Source organism: Rhineura floridana, chromosome 11 (genome assembly GCF_030035675.1).
Source record: "Rhineura floridana isolate rRhiFlo1 chromosome 11, rRhiFlo1.hap2, whole genome shotgun sequence".
Taxonomy (NCBI): domain Eukaryota; kingdom Metazoa; phylum Chordata; class Lepidosauria; order Squamata; family Rhineuridae; genus Rhineura; species Rhineura floridana.
In genome coordinates this window covers 68,431,647-68,452,885 of record NC_084490.1, presented here as the reverse complement: position 1 = coordinate 68,452,885, position 21,239 = coordinate 68,431,647, and the positions used below count along the sequence as shown (strand labels likewise).

At 44.6% G+C, this 21,239-nt stretch overlaps 1 protein-coding gene across 1 annotated transcript in view; it reads right to left on the bottom strand.

The window, feature by feature from the left end:
• Nucleotides 1-21,239, bottom strand: part of LOC133367017 (poly(rC)-binding protein 3-like) — a 482,686-nt gene that overhangs the window by 335,070 nt on the left and 126,377 nt on the right. The window contains exon 2 of the mRNA XM_061590618.1: nt 5,172-5,268. The gene's annotated coding sequence lies outside the window, so the exon portion shown is untranslated. The remainder of the gene's footprint in view (nt 1-5,171; nt 5,269-21,239) is intronic.

Sequence of the window (21,239 nt, the reverse complement as noted above, 5' to 3'; positions counted from 1 at the left end):
CCAGTGTTGGAGAGCCCACTACCTCTCTAGGTAATTGATTCCATTGTCATATGGCTCTAACAGTTAGGACGTTTTTCCTGATGTCCAGTCAAAATCTGGCTTCCTGCAACTTGAGCCCATTATTCCGTGTCCTGCACTTTGGGACGATCAAGAAGAGATCCCGGAGTTACCACAGCACTGCCTCCTTAAGGGCAGCAGGCATAATCTCCTTGCATAAAGGGGTTTACCACACCCTTGATCAATCCAGTCATATCTCAACGCCCCCCACCCTTAGATAGCTTTACTCCTCCAAGAGGGACAGGGATTGAGAGTGCACATGGTTGGTCACATTGTTGCAAATAACTTGCCCACATTATCAGGCTGCATCACCTGAAACTAATCCCACAAAACTGGACTAAGCGCAGCACTGGATGATTCAACTGGGTCTGCAATAAAAACTGTGTCAAGACAACTATGAAGTCAAGTGACTTTATCTTCAAAGTGCTTGGCAAAAAGGTCACATGGGATCTCTGAGGGGTCAAGCACTCCATTCACTGGAGCAGATGTTAACTATATCTGGACCACCCAAAAATGTTCTGCAGGATGACTACCTGATAATGCAATGGAGGCAGACAAATAAGCCCTTTTCACTGCCTGCACCATCACACAATAGGCATGTTCTATACACATGCTCTAACATGGGTTTAGTCAGCTTTGCTGTGAGTCTTGCACCATTTGTGCTCTAGCCATTGCCCAGTCTGTTTTATTGTCCATAGCTTTTTGAAGTACCAAGGAACAGAATGGGCCCCAGGAAGGGCACTCAGGAATGATTGTGCCTATGGTCTGGAACATTCTGCCATTCCATAGTGAGGCTAGGGCCTTGACACAATCACCTGCTCTAGCCATTCAAAAATCCCTCAGAGTATTCAGAAATCTATTGGATTCTGCCTCTGGAGGCGGACCATCAAATGGATCCCCTATCTCTGCAAGGGGCAACTGGCACAGCATCTATTTTTGGTAATTTGTTTCATTCAGCCTCCCTCTGCACAGTTTTGTAAAGGACAGAAGAAATATCAGAAGTGTTATATTCTCCTTACTAAACAAACATAGGGTGCATTCGTCAAAACTGTTACATGAACAAAAATTCCTGTGCTGCTTATTTTAGGTTACAGATTGAAGTTACTAGTCTAAATAGACATACTCAGCATTCAGGGCACCAGCTGAAGACAAATGGCTGAAGCTAACAAACTGCTGGCACCAATATACAGTGGAATACAAAAACTCTATTAAACTCCATTACCCAAGAGTAATAAGATTAATAAAACATTTAAATATAGGGTTTTTTTCCTCACACTTCAGTCTGACATACTATATGTCAGCTTTGATGGATATACTAAGCTAATCAAGTTGACTACAAAACACAGAAAAGTAACTTGAGCATAAAGATAATTTATTGCAATTTTGAAAAACAAGTTATTACAGAGTGATCCAAACCACCAGATCTTGGAGAGGTTAGGAGAGGCAGTTCTCTCTCACACACGCACATACACAACACACAGAGATGGACAACTAATTCTCCACTGCAACACCTTTCTTGGGGCGCAATTCCACATTGCTATCAGGAAAAGAAATTCAAGCATTCACACAATGTCTTCTTTATTCCTTTGCCATGTCAGACAGGGAACACACATGTGCACCATGAGGGTCCCCAGCAGCCCTCTCAGAGCAGTCTGTAACAGACTCTGTTGGACCACAAATCCTACCAACCCCTGCTGCACAACACCATTGGCAGACATGGTGGCAAACGTAGTCCAGCCACAGCTCAGCTGCTGGGCAGTAACTCAGAGCAATATCACTCAAGTATAAGATTCAGGGACATCAGAAGGCATAGCAGCTCACAGCACTGGGCAGATGAGAGAGAAGAGAAGGGGGCAACTAAATGGGAGGGTTCAACAAAGGCAGTGGTGGGTGTCAGAAGTAGCAGACAAAGGTTGGGAAACAGCTAGGGTGGAGGCAAAGGCAAAGGCAAAGCAGGGGAGTCAATGGATGGAGAGGGAATTGGGTGCAGCATCAGCAGAGACAACCCTGGTGGGCAGGAAAGTCGAGCGCAAATACATTAAACTGCCACCCTTCAAGAACACCCTTCTATGAACTGCTCATATTTCACTCAGTACTTCAAGAAGGGCTACTACATTCCATTAACAATGCCAGGAAAGATACACACTTTGATTAATGTTTCTTCAGCTTTTACTAGAATGAGCTACAAGAAAAATGTACTGCTTGTCTTTCACAATGTTTATCTACAAAATAACCTTCAGGCTCAACCATGGAAAACTATGTTATTGCTGAAGCTGAGCAGGTCTGTCCCTCTAAACTGCCCAAATTAGTCTACTTCCTAGGAATAATAGTAAGCTGCTGTGAGCTCCTTTGATAAAAAGTATATAGTGTGACAAACCATGGTAACTGATGCCTCCAAAAGTATGGGTGTCTGTGCTATAAATCCCCCCAAACTTTGTTAATGCTACTCCCACCACACCTTCCCTCAGTTCCACCCACCCAAAGCTCCTCATACATACTCTGTCCCAGTTCCAGTTATAGATGTCCCACCTGGCAGCCATGATAGGTTACCAGAAACCATGGTCAAGAAGTGACACATAAGAGGGGAAGGCTATAATCTTCACACCCTGCTGTCGCTGAGCTTCCAGAGGCATGTAGCTGGTGGCTGTTCAAAACAGGATCCTGGGCTAGGTGGGCCTGGGTCTGATGCCGGAGGGATCTTCTTATGCAACTGCCAAACCCTATCACCACTACTCCCCTCCTCAGTTCTCTCCTGCTTAGCAGACCAATCCTAATGGCTCTGATCATCGCTTTTTTGGTAAAAAAAAAAAAAAGGAAGTGCCAGTATTCATACCTTGATAAAAGTACTATGGATGCCAGCACAAAATGGCTGGCATGGGCAGCAAAAAAAGAAGTGCTGTTATTCTATACCAGAGAGTACTGTCACAAAAAACCCTGCCTCTGTTGATTTCCCAGCACTGGACATTAACAGGTATAACCGGGGGGCGGGAGGGCAGCTGCTATCTAGTCAGCGGGCACCCACCAATGCCCTGATAGAAGCATTCCTTCACCCTTCACTCCACGACCACCACCCTGCAATAGTGCAAGGGCAACCTGAAGCATTCATAATAAATCTAAAAAATAGATTTAATAAATCCTTGGTTTGCATGTGCATGTTGTTTGCCCTTTTCCAAAATGGTGAATGTCGACATGCTTCACACATTAAAAAAAGCTACTCTTGGCAATAAATAAATGACTATTCAGACATAGAAGCTTGAAGAAAAACGTATGTGCATACATCAGTACATAAAGCCACGCACTTGTGCAAATCAGCAAAGCATGAACGACAAGCCACCACAATGATCTCAGTCATACAATTTTTACCTAGTTTGGAAACTTGTGATAGAGTAAGGACCTATATTGCTTAAGGAGTGTGAAGGAGAAATTGAGACCTATAAATGTACTTCTTTTGCATGATGTTGGAGCTTAGCATCAGAAATAGGACTGATATTGACTAACAGTGAAAAGCCATACCAGAACAGGAAACATAGCAGTGGCTAGGACTGAGCGAGAATCTCTGAACAGGATGCAGACACCTAGGGACATTTGACTCAGAGACAGTACACCTGCCTGACCTCTGGGGTGTAGGTCATAGTCACATGTGGAGAAAGGGGGACACCCAGCACACCAATGGGGTACTGCATTTGAGGCACACCACCTTATATGGAATCCAAGGCTTTAAGAACCGTATAATAAGAGGTATGAACATGAGCGTAGCATAATTCTTTTGAACCTCCCGCCATGGGCTATGAGATGAAATGATGGGTTCCTGAGCTGAGGTCACCACTGCTACCTTTCACCTCTACTACCCTGAGAATGCAAAAAACAATGACATGTTTCTTCTTTATATGCTTGTGAGACCCTGTGTGCATGAATCTTTCAAATAAAGCTCCTCTTAACCTCATTTGTTCTGACTGCACCATAAATGAGTAACCAAAAGTTCCACAGACCAGGTAAAAGTGGTTAAGGACATTTTATAGGCAGGGCCGGATTAAGCTGAGGACGGCCACTAGGCTGATTGGTGTTTGGGCCCCCCAATCCCCACGCTTCACCTACCTTTCCGTTGTTTTTTGCGGCGCACGCAGGTTTGCCATCAATCAAGATGACAGCAGAGGTTTCCCTAAGGAGCTGAAGCCTCTGCCGCCATCTTTGTTGATGGCAGCAACTCGCGTGTGTAGCCAAGATGGCGGCAGAGGCTTCAGCCCCTTAAGGAAACCTCGGCCAAATCTGCGCACCGCAAAAAACAACGGAAAGGTAGGTAAAGCGAGGGGATAGCGGGGGGATGGCGGTCTGCGGATGCTTCCATGGATCGCGGAAGGAGAGTGGAGGGCCCCAAGTAGCTTCAGGGGCCCTCGGGCCAGTGCCCCACCGGCCCCCAAGAGCTCCGGGCCCCTAGGCTTCAGCCTACTAAGCCTAATGAATAATCCGGCCTTGTTTGTAGGAACTTCCCCATCAAAAATCTGGTATCTAATTAAAAATCCTTCTAAAATAAAATTCTTAGAATTGAAAGTACCTGTGAATGAGCTGGGAGAAAATACACAAAAGATGTGTTGGACTACCTTCAAGTCGACCCCGACTTATGGCGACCCTTTTAAAGATACGGAAGACCTCTTGGAGGCCGGGCCTGGCAACCAAGAGGTCTTCTGTATCTTTAAAAGTTGTGCAGGGGGAAGGAAGAATTCCACCTTGTGGTTTTTCCCATTACAGTGTTGCAAGAACACCTACACTTGGCTGACTTTCTCTTCTCCTAAAGATACAGGATCAGGATCAGTCTCAGGCCCTGAACCTGGCAACCCTAATGCACATACTATCTCAGTTACACTTACAACCCAATAGAAAAGATCCATTTATCTATCTGGATAGGGAAGAGGAATAATAAGACTGACATATCTCTTGAGGTCTTCTGAAACATTCAACTTCCTAACACTCTTAACTGTAACTACGTGTTCTCATCAAAGGCTGGCTTTTGTCTCCCAGATAAGGATAAAGCAACATTTCCCCCTTCTCTCCCCCACCACGTTTGGCAGTACAGTTATGGAAATAATTCAGCAAAACAAATTAAACGAGGAACTCACCCAGACTCCACTTCAATTCATTCTTTAGGGATTAGCATTGTGCTGAATATTTGTTGTAGTGTAGTGTTCTATGTAGTAGAGAAGGAAAGGGACTGAGCTGAAAAAAAGAACAAGGAGATAGCTCTCAAAACAGCCATCAAACACTCATAAGGCTTTTAGACCAACTTCACCAACTAGTTATTATCAGGACTGGACATTGCAATGCAACAGCAGGAGGACACAATTAACTTGAACATTTGCAACACCTGCCCAGATGACTGGGTTCTTACATAACTTTGTTATAAAGAGACCTTGTGAAGAATTATTTCTCCATGGACCAGGATTCTCCAGGGTCTCTGGAGGTCTGCCCAGGTTAACCATAAGGAAAAACTAAAGCAAGAAGTCAAACCAACTGGGAACTGAAAAACAGACTGAGCCAAACACATTTCCCCTCAAACTGAAATACAGCCTGAACAAGTACTGAAAGTCAGTTGGACCTGAACTAGAAATTAACAAAAAAGAAGCCTAGTCTATAGATTCAGAAATAGAGCTATAAAAAAAAAAAGTTGGTAAATTCACCGGCCTCAAGTAGAATAAATCATGAGCACTTAGAAACTGGAAAAGTTGTTATACATTCTGAGTTGGTCTAGGCTTCTGTACGCTGACATTACTGCATTAAGACTGCACTCTATTGTAGCATACAGCCAAGTCAAGAGACTGATGGGGGAAAAAAAGACATTTCTGTTCATCCCAGGGTCTCTTGCCCATGCTGTGCCAGCCAGCATCTATAGCTATTATAGATATTTTTCATTACTGCTTTTTGACATTTGACCTACAGGCTACCATATGAAACAGCAAGTTCCCTCAGAGTAAAACTACATCTTACACGTTTCATCTGCAAGAGTTCTCACCATCATGAGGTGCTGCAATCTTCCATTGCAGGGCCTAAGCAGCAGACCAAGAATAATGTCTCCCAGCCTTTATCTCAGTATCTTTGATTTTGGAAGTTAGTGCAAATTCTGCAACTGACATGCATATAATTTATTCAGTTCATATTTTACTGCCATTAGTCATTAATAAGAATTGTGTGCTGGATATGTGTTATATCATGTTAGAAGGTGAAGCTTTCCTGGCTGTTGCCATCAAGCTTGTTTTCAGCTCGGTACTAAGTACAGACATGTTTTTATTCTTCCAGCCTTTTGGATGCAGTTTTATTCATTTTAACACTAGAATTTTTGTCTGCTCCACTGCTTGCTGTTATGTATTACTGCTGTTTTTATTATTGTCAGGGGTCTGTTGACATCAGCTCCAGGAAATGGAGTCTTAGACCCTTCGGAGGCCCACTGAGAATTGTTTGCAAGGCTCTTTGAGGGTAAAGTTGCTCGCCTCCGTAGCAGTCTTGATGCCCCATCCACATCTACTGTAGTCCCCAATGAGGTCCAGTGCAACGTCTGCTGCAACTACTTGGGAACGGTTTCAGTTGATGAGGCCTGATGATGGGGACAAGGTGCTTGCGATGATGCGGCCAGCAACGTGTCCTCTCAACCCTTGCCCTTCTTGGCTTATTAAAGCTTGCTGATGGGGTCTGACCGAGTGGATTCAGGGTGTGGTCAATGCATCATTGTGAGAGGGAATGGTTCCAGCCACCTTGAAAGAGGAGGTGATTCGACCACTCCTGAAAAAGCCAACCCTGGACCCATTGGTTTGTGACAACTACCAACCGGTTGCAAATACCCCCTTCTTAGGGAAGGTGATTGAGAGGGTTGTGGTGCAGCAACTGCAAGTACTCTTGGATGAAACAGATTATCTTGACCCATCCCAGTCTGGGTTCAGGCCTGGTTATGGGACTGAATTGGCCTTGGTCGCCCTGATGGATGACCTTTATCGGAAGAAGGACAGGGGGAGTGCGACCGTTGTTCTTACTTGATCTCTCAGCAGCTTTTGATACCATTAACCATGGTATCCTTCTGGGCCAACTTGGTGAGATGGGTGTCGGAGGCACTGTTTTACAGTGGTTCCGATCCTATCTCCAGGGTCGTTCTCACAGAATAGCAATGGGTGACTGTGTTTTGGCCCCCTGGCAGCTGTGCTGTGGGGTGCTGCAGGGGTGTCCCCCATGCTGTTGAACATCTATATGAAGCCCTTGGGAGCAGTCATCAGGAGCTTTGGGGCGAGGTGTCAGCAGTATGCTGATGATACCCAGCTCTGTTTCTCCATAACATCTGAAGCGGGAGAGGCCGTGCAAGCCCTGGACCGCTGCCTGGACTCGGTGGTGGGCTGGATGAAGGCCAATAAACTGAGTCTGAATCCTAGCAAGACGGAGGCGCTGTGGGTTGGTGGTTCCCGAGTTCAGGTAATTGGTCAGTTGCCTGCATTGGATGGGGTCGTACTCCCTCTGAAAGAGCACGTCCATAGCCTGGGGGTGCTCCTGGATCCATCTTTGTCGCTAGAGGCCCAGGCGACCTCAGTGGCTAGGAGTGCCTTTTTCCAGCTTCGGCTGGTGAGACAGCTGCGGCCACTTCTGGACCGGGATAGACTAACCAATGTTGTCCATGCACTGGTAACCTCTACACTGGATTACTGTAATGCGCTCTATGTGGGGCTGCCCTTGAGGTTGGTCCGGAAGCTGCAGCTGGTGCAAAATGTGGCGGCAAGACTGCTCACTGGAGCAGGGTATCACCAACATGTCACCCCGCTGCTGGAAGAATTGCACTGACTGCCCATTTGCTACTGGGCCAAGTTCAAAGTTCTAGTTTTGGCGTACAAAGCCCTATACAGCTCGGGACCAGGATACCTGAAAGACCGTCTTACTCCTTATATACCCAGTCGATCACTGTGCTCTGCAGGTGAGGGCCTCCTGCAGATACCATCTTATCAGGAGGTTTGTTCTGCACTATATAGGAAACGGACCTTTAGTGTGGCAGCACCTACCCTGTGGAAGTCCCTCCCTTTGAATATTAGGCAGGCGCCATCTCTGCTATTTTTTCGGCACCTTTTGAAGACTTTCCTCTTTCAACAAGCCTTTTAAGTTGAGACCTATCCCAGTCTGCATCTGTGTCAGAATTGTTTAATATGTTTTTAATAATGTTTTTAACCCTTTTCCAGTTTTTTTTAATGTTTTTAATGCTGTTTTGTTTTAATGTATTTTAGGATCTGTTTTTATGATGTTTTAAAGTGTTTCAGTGCTTTGTTTGCCGCCCTGGGCTCCTGCTGGGAGGAAGAGCGGGATACTAAATAAACAAACAAACAAACAAACAAACAAATAAATAAATGTCAGGCCCAGGATGTGTCTCAGGAACCAGACCAACGGCTGTAGTTAATTCGTGTTTTATTAGGGTAATGTCCAAACAAAGACTGCGTTTTCTCATGAAGCAATACAGGGATACAGGTCCTGCGGCATTGGGAGAATGTTGACAGAGCAAGGGACTTCTTCCCGCCTGTTCTTTAAGAAGGGGCCAGACGGGCGCGCAATCTTTCGCTCCTCCTTAACTGCCCCTCAGGTACTGCCCGCCTTCCCCCCCTTCTCTCCTGTCTTTTCAGCTGTCTGTGTGTGCGCGGTGAGGGGGGAAGCATCACCCCCTCCTCTTCTGAAGTTTCCGATTCCAGGATGGGGGATAGGGGAGGGGCTGATGGTAAACTGCCTCCCCGCTTTTCGGCTGTGAGCAGCCCTCCCTCTTTCCCCTCTTGCTCTGAGCCTGAAAGAGGGGGAGGCGTGAGAATGTCCAGGGAGGGCTCAGGCTCCCCGTTGCTAAGCGACCTTATCACTGGCAGTTCCTCTGTTTCGTCTTTGCTCCAAAGGGGGGAAGTTCCTCCCCCTTCCCTCTGCCATCCATCCGAATACTCTTCTCCCAACTCTCCGGGATCCAGCTCCCCGGGATTGGGACCCCAGCTCTGCCTTCCGACAATAAATGAATAAAGCAACTAGCAGCTTCGTATCAGGCATTGCTCAGGAATTCAAAGAAACAAAAAAAAAACAGTGCAGATTTGAAAGGTTCAGTCCACTATCTTGATTCAAAATGGCATCCAACTATATCCAAACACAGACAAAACCTGCTCCTTGAACTCAGGGACCAACATGCAAAATTTCTTACGATATCTTTAGAGGTGTTCAAATGCATAAAGAACAAAGAGCTTTCCAAAATATATAGCAGATTGTGACTGTTAAAAACATTTAGCAGTGACTCTTAGGCTGCTATCTTATACACACCTATATTGGAGTAAGTCACTTTGAACTCAAAAGGGCTTATTTCTGGCTAGACATGTATAAGATTTTGCTCTTTGAAATAAACACATCTCCGGTAGTTTTTTCTTTCTTTCTTCTCTATGATTTGTTGCCTACCAACCAGTCAATTTTCCCCAGAGAAATCTGTCTCTGGTACAATCCACAACTGCTTCTTCTCTCACAAAGGTGACAGTGATTGTGAGTGATCAGCCCCCATCTTTAGATTTATATGCCTGCCAAAATCAATTGTCATTTTCCCAGTGTTCTAATCTTTGCCCACACTTTCCAGCCAAAATTTTTCATGGACATGTCTCCTCCATTCCCTGTGCTATCAACTTCATTTATTATCTCTTCCAGTGGCGACTGGTGGCTCTGACATCACAGCCACCATTCTCCACTTTTCTCTACACTTGTTCAGAAATGTTGACATGTGCACTGACATATTCAGATGTCTAATTTTTTTAGTCTGCAAAATCTTCAGATTATTCAAATTATAGTTTGACTCATTGATCTGTGACTAGCAGAATGGACAGTCACTGTCTGTCAACCTCATCTTTATTTCACACCATCTGCAACATGTGACCTTAAAGGGGTTGATGTAAGGATTATTGGTAGTTAGGGTTGCCAGGCTCAGGGCCTGATCCTGTATCTTTAGGAGAAGAGAAAGTCAGCCTAGTGCAGGTGTTTTTGCAACACTGTAATGGGAAAAGCCACAAGGTGGAATTCTCCCTTCCCCCTGCCAGGGCCGGTCCTAAAGGGCAGCCAGGTGAGGCACTGGCCCAACGGCCCCTGGAGCTACAGGGGCCCCTGAGGGGCCCCTCCGCCTCCCTTCCATGATCCGTGGCAGGAGCTGCAGATCACAGGACAGGAGGAGCTTCTGAGCCACCCGCCATCCCCCCGCTTCACGTACCTTTGCTGTTTTTTGCAGTGCACGCAGGGTTGCCATCAATCAAGATGGCGGCTGAGGTTTCTGTAAGGGGCTGAAGCCTCTGCCACCATCTTGGTTGATGACAGCAATGCATGCGCATGCATGCCATCAACCAAGATGGTGGCAGAGGCTTCAGCCCCTTACGGAAACCTCGGCTGCCATCTTGATTGATGGCGACCGTGTGTGTGCAGTGCGCACAGCCGCAAAAAACAGCAGAGAAAGGTAGGTGAAGCGGGTGGATAGTGGGGGGGATGGCAGGCGGCTCCTGCTCCTGATTGCAGAAGGGGAGCAGAGGGCCCCGAGGCAGGCTGGGGCCCAAGGGCCACAGCATGCCTGGAGCTGGCCCTGCCCCCTGAACAGCTTTTAAAGATACAGAAGACCTCTTGGTTGCCAGGTCTGGCCTCCAAGAGGTCTTCTGTATCTTTAAAAGTTGTGTAGGGGTAAGGAAGAATTCCACCTTGTGGTTTTTCCCATTACAGTGTTGCAAGAACACCTGCACTTGGCTGACTTTCTCTTCTCCTAAAGATACAGGATCATTCTCAGGCTTGAACCTGGCAACCCTATTGGTAGTATATGTGAAGGATTTTGGATATAAAAATTGTAAGTCATGGAATATTTGTTAAGTCTCACTCTTTCAAATTCCAGTTTCTATTTTAACACTACTGTCTCTTTGGCAAATACATATTTAACATACTAGCTTTATTTTCTCACGCCACTTCAAGACTAAGGCTGCAATCCTATTCTCACTTACCTGGAAACAATGGGACTTACTTCTGAGTAGACATGTGCAAGACCCACTAAACAACAATTTTCCCCACTAGAGGTCTCACCTCTGCAGTTAATGTGGTCAGCCGGTGCCTTCATTGTAATACATGTTGCCATGGTAGCAGTTGGCAGTTACCTGTTGGGATTCCATCCAAGAGGCACAGCTATGACAGGCATGTTATGCTAGGAACTTTGATATCACAAGCCAAGTACCTGTTAGCAGCAATTATTTCAGGCAAATGGTTTTTCACCAGGTTGCATTTGTACCTGGGAGATTTAGTGACTATTGATTCACTACACACGAGAGCACCTTGAAGTAAATTCACTTGCAGCTAAGCTTTTGTCAAACTTAATTTGCTTATATTAGTATACAGAACCTAGCTCCTCTGCCACTTAAAGCAAGCAAATATAAGGCTGCATGATGATGATGAACTGCCTAGAGTCGCCATAAGTCAGAATTGACTTGGAGGCAGTTCATCATCATCATGCAGCCTTATATTTGCTTGCTTTAAGTGGCAGAGGAGCTAGGTTCTGTATACTAATATAAGCAAATTAAGTTTGACAAAAGCTTAGCTGCAAGTGAATTTACTTCAAGGTGCTCTCGTGTGTAGTGAATCAATAGTCACTAAATCTCCCAGGTACAAATGCAACCTGGTGAAAAACCATTTGCCTGAAATAATTGCTGCTAACAGGTACTTGGCTTGTGATATCAAAGTTCCTAGCATAACATGCCTGTCATAGCTGTGCCTCTTGGATGGAATCCCAACAGGTAACTGCCAACTGCTACCATGGCAACATGTATTACAATGAAGGCACCGGCTGACCACATTAACTGCAGAGGTGAGACCTCTAGTGGGGAAAATTGTTGTTTAGTGGGTCTTGCACATGTCTACTCAGAAGTAAGTCCCATTGTTTCCAGGTAAGTGAGAATAGGATTGCAGCCTTAGTCTTGAAGTGGCGTGAGAAAATAAAGCTAGTATGTTAAATATGTATTTGCCAAAGAGACAGTAGTGTTAAAATAGAAACTGGAATTTGAAAGAGTGAGACTTAACAAATATTCCATGACTTACAATTTTTATATCCAAAATCCTTCACATATAGGGTTTTCATGGGAAGCGGTATTCAGAGGTGGTTTACCATTGCCTTCCTCTAAGGCCGAGGCAGTGACTGGCCCAAGGTCACCCAGTGGGATTCATGGCTATGTGGGAATTCGAACCCTGGTCTCCCAGGTCATAGTCCAATGCTCTAACCACTACGCCACACTGGCTCTCATAAGGCTGCAATCCTAGGCAAAATAACATATTTTCACCTAAGCATTAATAAATTGGAATGCATCATGTTTTGCAAAACCTCAGCCACAAGAATATTAACAAGACCACACAAATTCACAAATAAAGCAAAAATTTATTTATTTAAGTATTTATAAGCCACACTTTTCATAAAAGTACATCAAGGTGGCTTACAACATACAAAGACATTATAAAATTAAAAATAAATAAAAACATCATTAAAATAATAATAAAAGCATTAACAAATACTGCATTGGTTGGAAGAAAAAAGGTTCATGTTAAAAGGCCTGTCTAAAATGTTCGGTTTTCAAGAGATGCCTGAAACAAAAAATGGTTCTGCTGAACCTCCACCGGAGAGGGCCTGCCACACTAAAGGCTCAGTCCCTGGTGGAGGCCAATCAAACCTCAGGGGCTTGGGGAACCACTAAAAGTGCCCCATCAGAAGATCTCAATGAGAAGTTGGAATGTCAGCAGACATTTACACTGACAAGACACTTTAATAGTGTCTTGTTTAATTTGTTTAAATAGTTTAACGTAGACTCAGGAATGTGATCATAACGTATGTAGATATAGTGGGGTTCAAAGGCCTGCTCCCAAAAAGACCTAATCTATATGTATTTGAAGGGAGCATTTGTTGCAGTTTCTTTTTAATTTCATAACCAGAGACAACATAAGTGCTAGAAGTACAGCTGTCTTAAAAAACAACAATGCACAACTGGTGACATAATATATGGGACAAAGCAAAGTTTTAAGTCAGCCAGGTCCTCTGAAGTCCAATACATAGAATCACAGAATCATAGAATAGTAGAGTTGGAAGGGGCCTACAAGGCCATCAAGTCCAACCCCCTGCTCAATGCAGGAATCCAAATCAAAGCATTCCCGACAGATGGCTGTCCAGCTGCCTCTTGAATGCCTCCAGTGTCGGAGTGCCCACTACCTCTCTAGGTAATTGGTTCCATTATCATATGGCTCTAACAGTTAGGACGTTTTTCCTGATGTCCAGTCGAAATGTGGCTTCCTGCAACTTGAGCCCATTATTCCATGTCCTGCACTCTGGGATGATCAAGAAGAGATCCCGGCCGTCCTCTGTGTGACAACCTTTCATGTACTTGAAGAGTGCTATCATATCTCCCCTCAGTCTTCTCTTCTCCAGGCTAAACATCCCCAGTTCTTTCAGTCTCTCCTCATAGCTCTTTGTTTCCTGTCCCGTGATCATCCTTGTTGCCCTCCTCTGAACCTGTTCCATTTTGTCTGCATCCTTCTTGAAGTGCGGAGACCAGAACTGGACGCAGTATTCAAGATGAGGCCTAACCAGTGCTGAACAGAGGGGACCTAATACTTCACGCAATTTGGAAACTATACTTCTGTTAATGCAGCCTAATATAGCGTTTGCCTTTTTTGCAGACAGAGGGAACTCAATAAACAAAAGTGCCTTCATTAGTAGGATAATGTATGGACCAGAAGTCCAAGTTACTGAGATGTTGGAGCTAGATAAGGAGGGCTTCTGAGCAGCCATGTTCTTTGGTATTTTCATTACACACACACACACACACTCAGTTTCAGACAGTACTAAGTGACTTGCTCTTTGAAGGGAAATAGCCATTTGCAAGATAATATTTGGGCTGATTCACATGGGAGCTAAACTTTGTATTAAAGATGAAGCTTTTCCCATCACGATAGATTTTCAATGTTCACACACACTTCCAATCTGCTGTTTGCCATTCACATTTTAGTATCGCTGTTTCCTTGTGGCCCCGCTCCCAAATTTACATGTTTGCTCCCTCCAGAGTATTGCTAATGGAGAAGGGGAGGGGGTTTGCTGAAGCTGGGAGAGCGTGGGGGTGCAATTTACACAAAAAAATGTATTCTGTCAGTTTCATTTCCTCCTGACATATTTATAGCAAAACACCTTTCTATTAAGTACTTATGAAATGCAATTTTTTGTGGAAGTGTGTGTGTGTGCGTGCGCGTGCACACACGCCTTCTGTCACATCAGTAATTGGGCATATGGAACTCAGAATAAAGAGGGGGGTGCAATCCCCATGACTGTTCTGGCTTAAAGACTGAAGCTGGGAGAACACCAAATTGACATGACACTGACTAGACTACCCCTCCTATTCCTAGTAAAACTCTTTCTTGCTTTTTTTTAAAAAAAATAGGTAGTCGGAGACAGGTTTTGTGTGTGTGTGTGTGAGAGAGAGAGAGAGAGAGAGAGACAGTGAGAGAGAGAGAAACCATGCTGCAATGAAAAGTACCCACTGCTGCCGCCCCCACTGTGTGGGACAGTCGGGGGGTAGTTCAGCTTCGCTTTTGCAAAGCGTGAGGAAGTTTGGGAGGAAAGACTTAGAAAGAACAGCAGTGAAGGAAGGCAGTTTACTGGGCGAGTAAGGGACGGGAAAAAAAGAGGGCTGCAGCAGTTTGGGAGCAGTCAGTTGGGAGTTGCTTCTTGAGCCACCGGAAGTAAAATGGAGACTTTAGTGGGCGGAGAAAGGGGAGTATCTGAAGTGATGATCCACCCCCAGCAAAAAACATCAAAGGAAAGAGCCTACATGGGAGGAGTGCAACAAAGCGGAGACAGTTTTTCCTTCACTTATTGCATTTTCAGCGGGTTGCTTTGATTCAGATTTAAAGGGAAAAGCAGCAACACGCCTTCCCTTTGTCTGCAATGTCATGTAAACTGTGCAAATTAAATGGGGGTGCAAGTGGCACCCATCTCACATTAAATCTCCATGTGAACCAGCCCTCTGACTCAAAACTTCACATTCTGGGCCACTTGTTCCCTCACACATGCATGACATTTCTCAAATGAAAACATACATTACAGTTCAGAACACCATAAATATTAATGCTTTCACATAATATGTTGTATTTGGTAACTTTTTTTAAAACTGTTTATACTGGAAGTTGTTCAGTTTATAAAACATTTTATAAGTAATGTGACATGAGTCTAGCAAGGCATGAATGAATCAAAGTTTCTTCGAATTTACTTGAGAGTAAATACACAAAACAATTAAAGCAATGAAAAGCTTCACTTTATTTTATTTTATTTATTAAATTTATTAGTCACCCATCTGGCTGGTTGTCCAGCCATTCTGGGCGACGTACAAGATAAAAAACAATACATTAAAACGTTAAAATTTAAAACCATAACAGTAAAAACCTAACCCACCCCAAAAGCCTGCCTGAAGAGCCAGGTCTTCAAGGCCCAGAGGAAGCTCATCATAGAAGGGGCATGGCGGAGATCATTTGGGAGAGAGTTCCACAGGGTGGGGGCCACTATTGAAAAAGCCCTCTCTCTAGTCCTCACCAGTCTAGCTGTTTTAACTGGTGGGATAGAGAGAAGGTCTTCTGAGGCTGATCTTGTTGAGTGGCATCCCTAACGATGCTGGAGGCGCTCCTTCAGATAGACTGGGCTAAAACCGTGTAGGGTTTTAAAGGTCAAAACCAACACCTTGAATTGGGCCCGGTAAACAACCAGTAGCCAGTGCAACTCCTTCAGCACTGGAGTGATGTGATCTTGCCAGCGGCTGCCTTTAATCAGACAAGCCGCCGCATTCTGTACCAGTTGCAGCTTCCGGACTGTTTTCAAGGGTAACCCCACGTAGAGCGCATTACAGTAGTCTAGGCGAGAGGTGACCAGGGCATGTACCACCGGTGGAAGCAGATGGTTGGGAAGGTAGGGGCGCAGCCTCCGTATCAGATGGAGTTGATACAGCGCCGCCCGGCTCACAGCCGAAACTTGAGCCTCCATGGACAGCTGGGAGTCAAGAATGACCCCCAGGCTGTGGACCTGGTCTTTCAGGGGCAATCGTACCCCACTGAGCACCAGGTCCACATCCCCCAGCCTTCCCTTGTATCCCACAAACAGTACCTCGGTTTTGCCAGGGTTCAGCTTCAGCTTATTCCTTCCCATCCAGCCACTCACCGACTCCAGGCACTTGGACAGGGTTTCTACAGCCAACCTCGGTGAAGATTTAAATGAGAGACAGAGCTGCGTGTCATCCGCATACTGATGACATTGCAGCCCAAATCTCCTGATGATTGCCCCCAGCGACTTTATATAGATGTTGAACAGCATCGGGGAGAGGATGGAACCCTGTGGCATCCCACAAGTGAGAAGCCAAGGATCCGAGACCTCATCCTCCAATGCCACTCTTTGGTACCTACCAGAGAGGAAGGAATGGAACCACTGCAATACAGTGCCCCCCATGCCTAACCTCTTCAGGCGGTCCAGGAGGATAACATGGTCAATGGTATCGAAAGCCGCTGAGAGATCAAGGAGGACAAGGAAGGTGCATTCGCCCCTATCCCACGCCCTCCTCATATCATCTACCAAGGCGACCAAGGCTGTTTCAGTCCCATGTCCAGGCCTGAAGCCCGATTGAAATGGATCCAGATAATCCGCTTCCTCCAAGTGCGCTTGCAACTGCTTTGCCACCACCCGCTCAACCGCCTTGCCTAAGAATGGCAAATTTGAGACTGGGCGAAAGTTGTTCAGATCCATCTGTTTCAAATGTGCTGTGACGTGCAACAGTTCCACATATAGCTAAATCTCAGGCAACATCTGGGATTCAACAGCCTTCACTCTTGCCAGCAACATGCCCAGTTACTATTCGCTATCCCATTTGAAGAGCTTTATGTATCCGCTCTCACCTTTGTTTCACTTTTGTTCATAATACGTAGGCTTAACCCTATACATTCAGTTCCTAAACCTGGAGCTCCTTCACTTGCTTGGGCACACACGTTTTAATATAAACTGGTCTTCAAAACGACTGCATGTTAATCGGATCCATATTAACTGTTATGTCCACAGCAGTTATAGGAAACCTCTGGTGTCTAAGCTGGAGGCAGACCTCAGAGGTTTCCCATCCGGTTCCCCAGGCTTTCCCTAACTGGTTCTGCCCCATCCTCCACTTCTGTGCTAGCTGCAGGAGGGAAAGGGAAAGCAGCAAATTGCCCATGCTGGGTCTGGATTGGGACCCTAGCATGAGGACAGAGGAGTTTCAATCCTTTGCTCCCCATTGAGGCCCCAATCTGGATCAGAGTGCCTGTAATTAGTGTTGACAATAAAGGATTCATTTGCTTCAACTGATACTTTTTTGGCAATGCAAATTGCAGGCTCCAGGGCCTAAGCCAGAATGAGATCACAGTTGGGATAAAGGATTAAAGAGCCTCTCTGTCCATGCCAGATCAGGCCCCCATCCTTTTTGGAGGGGAACAATGCATGTATACATCCTCAAAAAGTCAACTAGGCCCTAAGTGTGTGTTAAGTATGTGCATCTATGCGAGTGTTACGTGTGTGTGATTGTGTGCATGTTTGGCTTTGTCCATTTTTGAGTCTGACTATGCCCATTCACTGCAATGCAACTCCTGAAGGCTTTTCATGAAGATTATGTGGCCCTCAGACTGAAAAGTTTCCCACCCTTGCTCTACAAAATAGGGGCCCAGCCAAATTAGGTTTCCCATCTGTGTTCTGTTTATCAGGCAACATCCCCATTTACCTGTCTTGGTCTCTGCTGCATTAGATTCTATTAAAATCCCCAGGTACGCTCTTATTTTAGTTATCATAAAGAGTGGGTAGGAATGAGCATCAGTGACCATGTTTCTAAAACTATTTGTAAGCAGAAGGGAAAGATGAGACAAACATTTGAGAATACCTGTGCTTAGCTCTGTGGATGCAGTTAAGATATCTTGTGGGACTCAATATATTTTTCTCCATTTAAAAAGCTAACCAAATAATTTCTCTATCTTAGAATTAACCAATGGGCAGTTTTATTACAGAATAAAAATAGTGATTGATATGCTGATTGTTACAGGACTAAAAAAAGATTGGTCAAGCATGCGATATTCAAATCAGATGGGCAGCTGAGTTATATCCGAGGCAGTTTGAAGTAGGAAGAGACACTACCAAATATGTAAAAAAGGGGGTGGTGAGAGACATCTAGCACGCAAGCAGAGCCTAATTGTAGGGATGGGGTGGTTGCACTCCAGGGTGGACTGACCTGATCTGCACCAACCAATGGGTGGGTTAGACTGTGGCACATTCTGGAATCCACACCTCACTGAATTCTTCCATGAGTTGGTCTGAGGGCTTTTAACCCCCCTTTCTTTAACACAGCTAGAAAGAGCCAGAGGTGCTGGAAGAGCTAAGAAGTACTGCTGTTGCCGCTGTGTGGGCTGCAAATGGTGCCAAGATGCCCCTGGGAGCATTGGGAGGTGATGATGTAGCAGCCATGTTTTTTCCCCATACAATGTCTCAGGGAATCGTTGTTTCTTGATGTTGTCATGGGCCCCATGGAAAACCTTTGGCAGGATTGGGAGAATGAAGCATGGGTTACAGGTGTTGTGGAGGGGGCTGGAGACAACAAAGGAGATATGCTTCCAGAAAGCTTTAGCAGCTCCCTGTCTAGTGAGTTAATTGGTGACAGTAACCCCCTCGGCACCCAACCAGACCTAGCTATTGAACAGATAAACCGTAAAGAACAATCTGCAGTCTTCCAGAGAGAGCACAGTGAAAGTAGTATGTCAGAGCCAGAGATCTAACTTTACCACTTATACCCTGCTCTCACAACCAAAACTTGGAGAAGGATGACCTGCATGTTTGTTTCAATGTCCCTCCCTCAAATCTCTGCAATTGGAGCGCACTGAGAAAATAATTCACTGTGATTAAAAGCTAGACTCGTCCATCAAGATGAATGAACCCCACCACCACCTGCCCACCCTTGCCCTCTCCTCTACACCCCTCCCCTCTTGAACTCTGAACATTTGCCCAGTCAGCTTGGTTTTTGTTTCTTGGAAAAGAAAAGGGGTGTATGTATATGTGGGAAAAGTCTGTGCATTTAACTTTATGGAAAAACTGAGGCAACATAGCTACTCAGAAAGTTGCCCATCCCTGAACTGCATCAACAAGTCTCATTAATAGTGCAATCCAACCTGGTAATGTGACAGACTACCCCAAATCACCCCAGTTTGCTTCATTATTCAGGGCAACACACTGCTTATTCAAGACAGACATGGGTACTTTAAGATTTGTGTATGTGCATAATCACTCACATACACATATCTGGGAAATGTGCTATGCACGTTTAAGATGTGTGTGATCATGCGAATGATGCCCACTTTTGTGTTTGTTGTGGCATAAGAGAACTTTTCCATTGGAATGGATGAGCATACATTTTGTTATTTTGGCTACACAACATCTTGGGTATTCATTCAGCATACCAAGCATCCAAAAGCAGTAGAACAAAAGTAATGGCAATACAAAATGGCAATGCATTTTCTATGCCTGATACAACTGGGAGATCTGGAACTCCTAAATTGTTCCATTATGGACCCTTGGGCTATTCTGTGCTGACATTTGCCTCCTAGTTTTTATTTTGATTTGTTAAACACTTTACTGTGAAGTTTGAATTTGCCTTCATCGTACTATCAGAAGGGTCTGTATAGGGTTAGGAGGCAGGCCATGTTTTTAGCTCTGCTCCCAAGGTCACATTTTTCTTTTCTTTTTTTTACAAAGTGATGTGTGAAAACAAATGCATCACAGGAACTCCTGCTCATGAGTAGGGGCTCCAGGCACATTGGACTCCGTTTCCATACAAGTTGTAAAAACCAAACAAAGAGAGAAAGGTGTGGCACTGGGGTGGGCTCTTCCCAGACTACACACTTGCATCCTACATGCAAGTAAAGGGTGAACAGGGCTTAAGAAAATTGTGGTTTCAGGTGTCACTTTTAGTTCATTAGAACTATATCAACAAGGTCCACAAACAGCAGAAGCAGAAGGCTTCACTTTGGTACTTCAGATCACTTAACATGTGTCAGCAACAGCAGCAGCCATATCATCTGACAGTTTCTTAAAGAATATAATTTTTAAATGTTGATCCTACAGAAACCTCAACTGTGCACTATAATGTGATCCATTATCACATATTAAAAACTGACGTATAACCAGAGGGCACAATTTGTCTAGACATTACATCTACAGCATTGCATAATTTTGTTCTTGCTATTGATTATCTAATGATCCTTTTAACAAGGCACTCCTGTTATGCCTGATTGATGTAGAGAATACATCTTCTCACTCCATTTCAGAAGTTAAACGTCAATCAGAGACTGACGTTCAAAACCATCACACCAATAGAATTTCTGCTATATTGCTTCCTTAACATATACAGCAAATCTCTATTATTGCATTATTTAATGTAGCTGGAATCCAAAAAGTAGTAAAAGTAGCAAAGTAACAATAATAACAATTGGCTGTTTCAATGCAAAGCACTTTATCTTCATTACTTTGCTGTAATCCTTACAACAACCCCGTAACGTAGATTGGTATTATTATCCCAGTATTGCAGATGGGTGCTGAAATGAGATTCAAACTGATGGTTTTCTGATTTGTAGCTTAGTCTTTTAGCCACTATGCTGCTAAAACCACAGCATGTGGTGATTCAACCAACTACAGCTATTTCTAAATTGTATCTCCTTACAACATATGGAGACTTTCTCAGTATAATACTGTTAGAATAGACAAACTTGCATGTTCCCTTGTAAAAAGGGAGATGTTCCCTTTAAGGGATTTTTGGGGAAATATCCCATGTACCTGTTTACCATGATGTAACTTCCTAATGGGTGGGATTAGTTACCTGGCTTCCTCCTCCTTTGTCCTGGAGATTCCTGAATAATCTCCATTACTGATCTTTTTACCTCTGGAGGAGGCCGCATGGCAGATGCTGTCCCTGAGAGCATCACTATCAAAGACTAAAATGGACTAAGACTTCTACTTTTTCTTTCATCTAAGCTAGAGCCTATGTTTCTGAACATATGAAAGGTCGTGAGTAAATATTCTTTATCTTTTACCTAAAAAAGTTGTGTCTGTTGTTATTTGTGCCTAG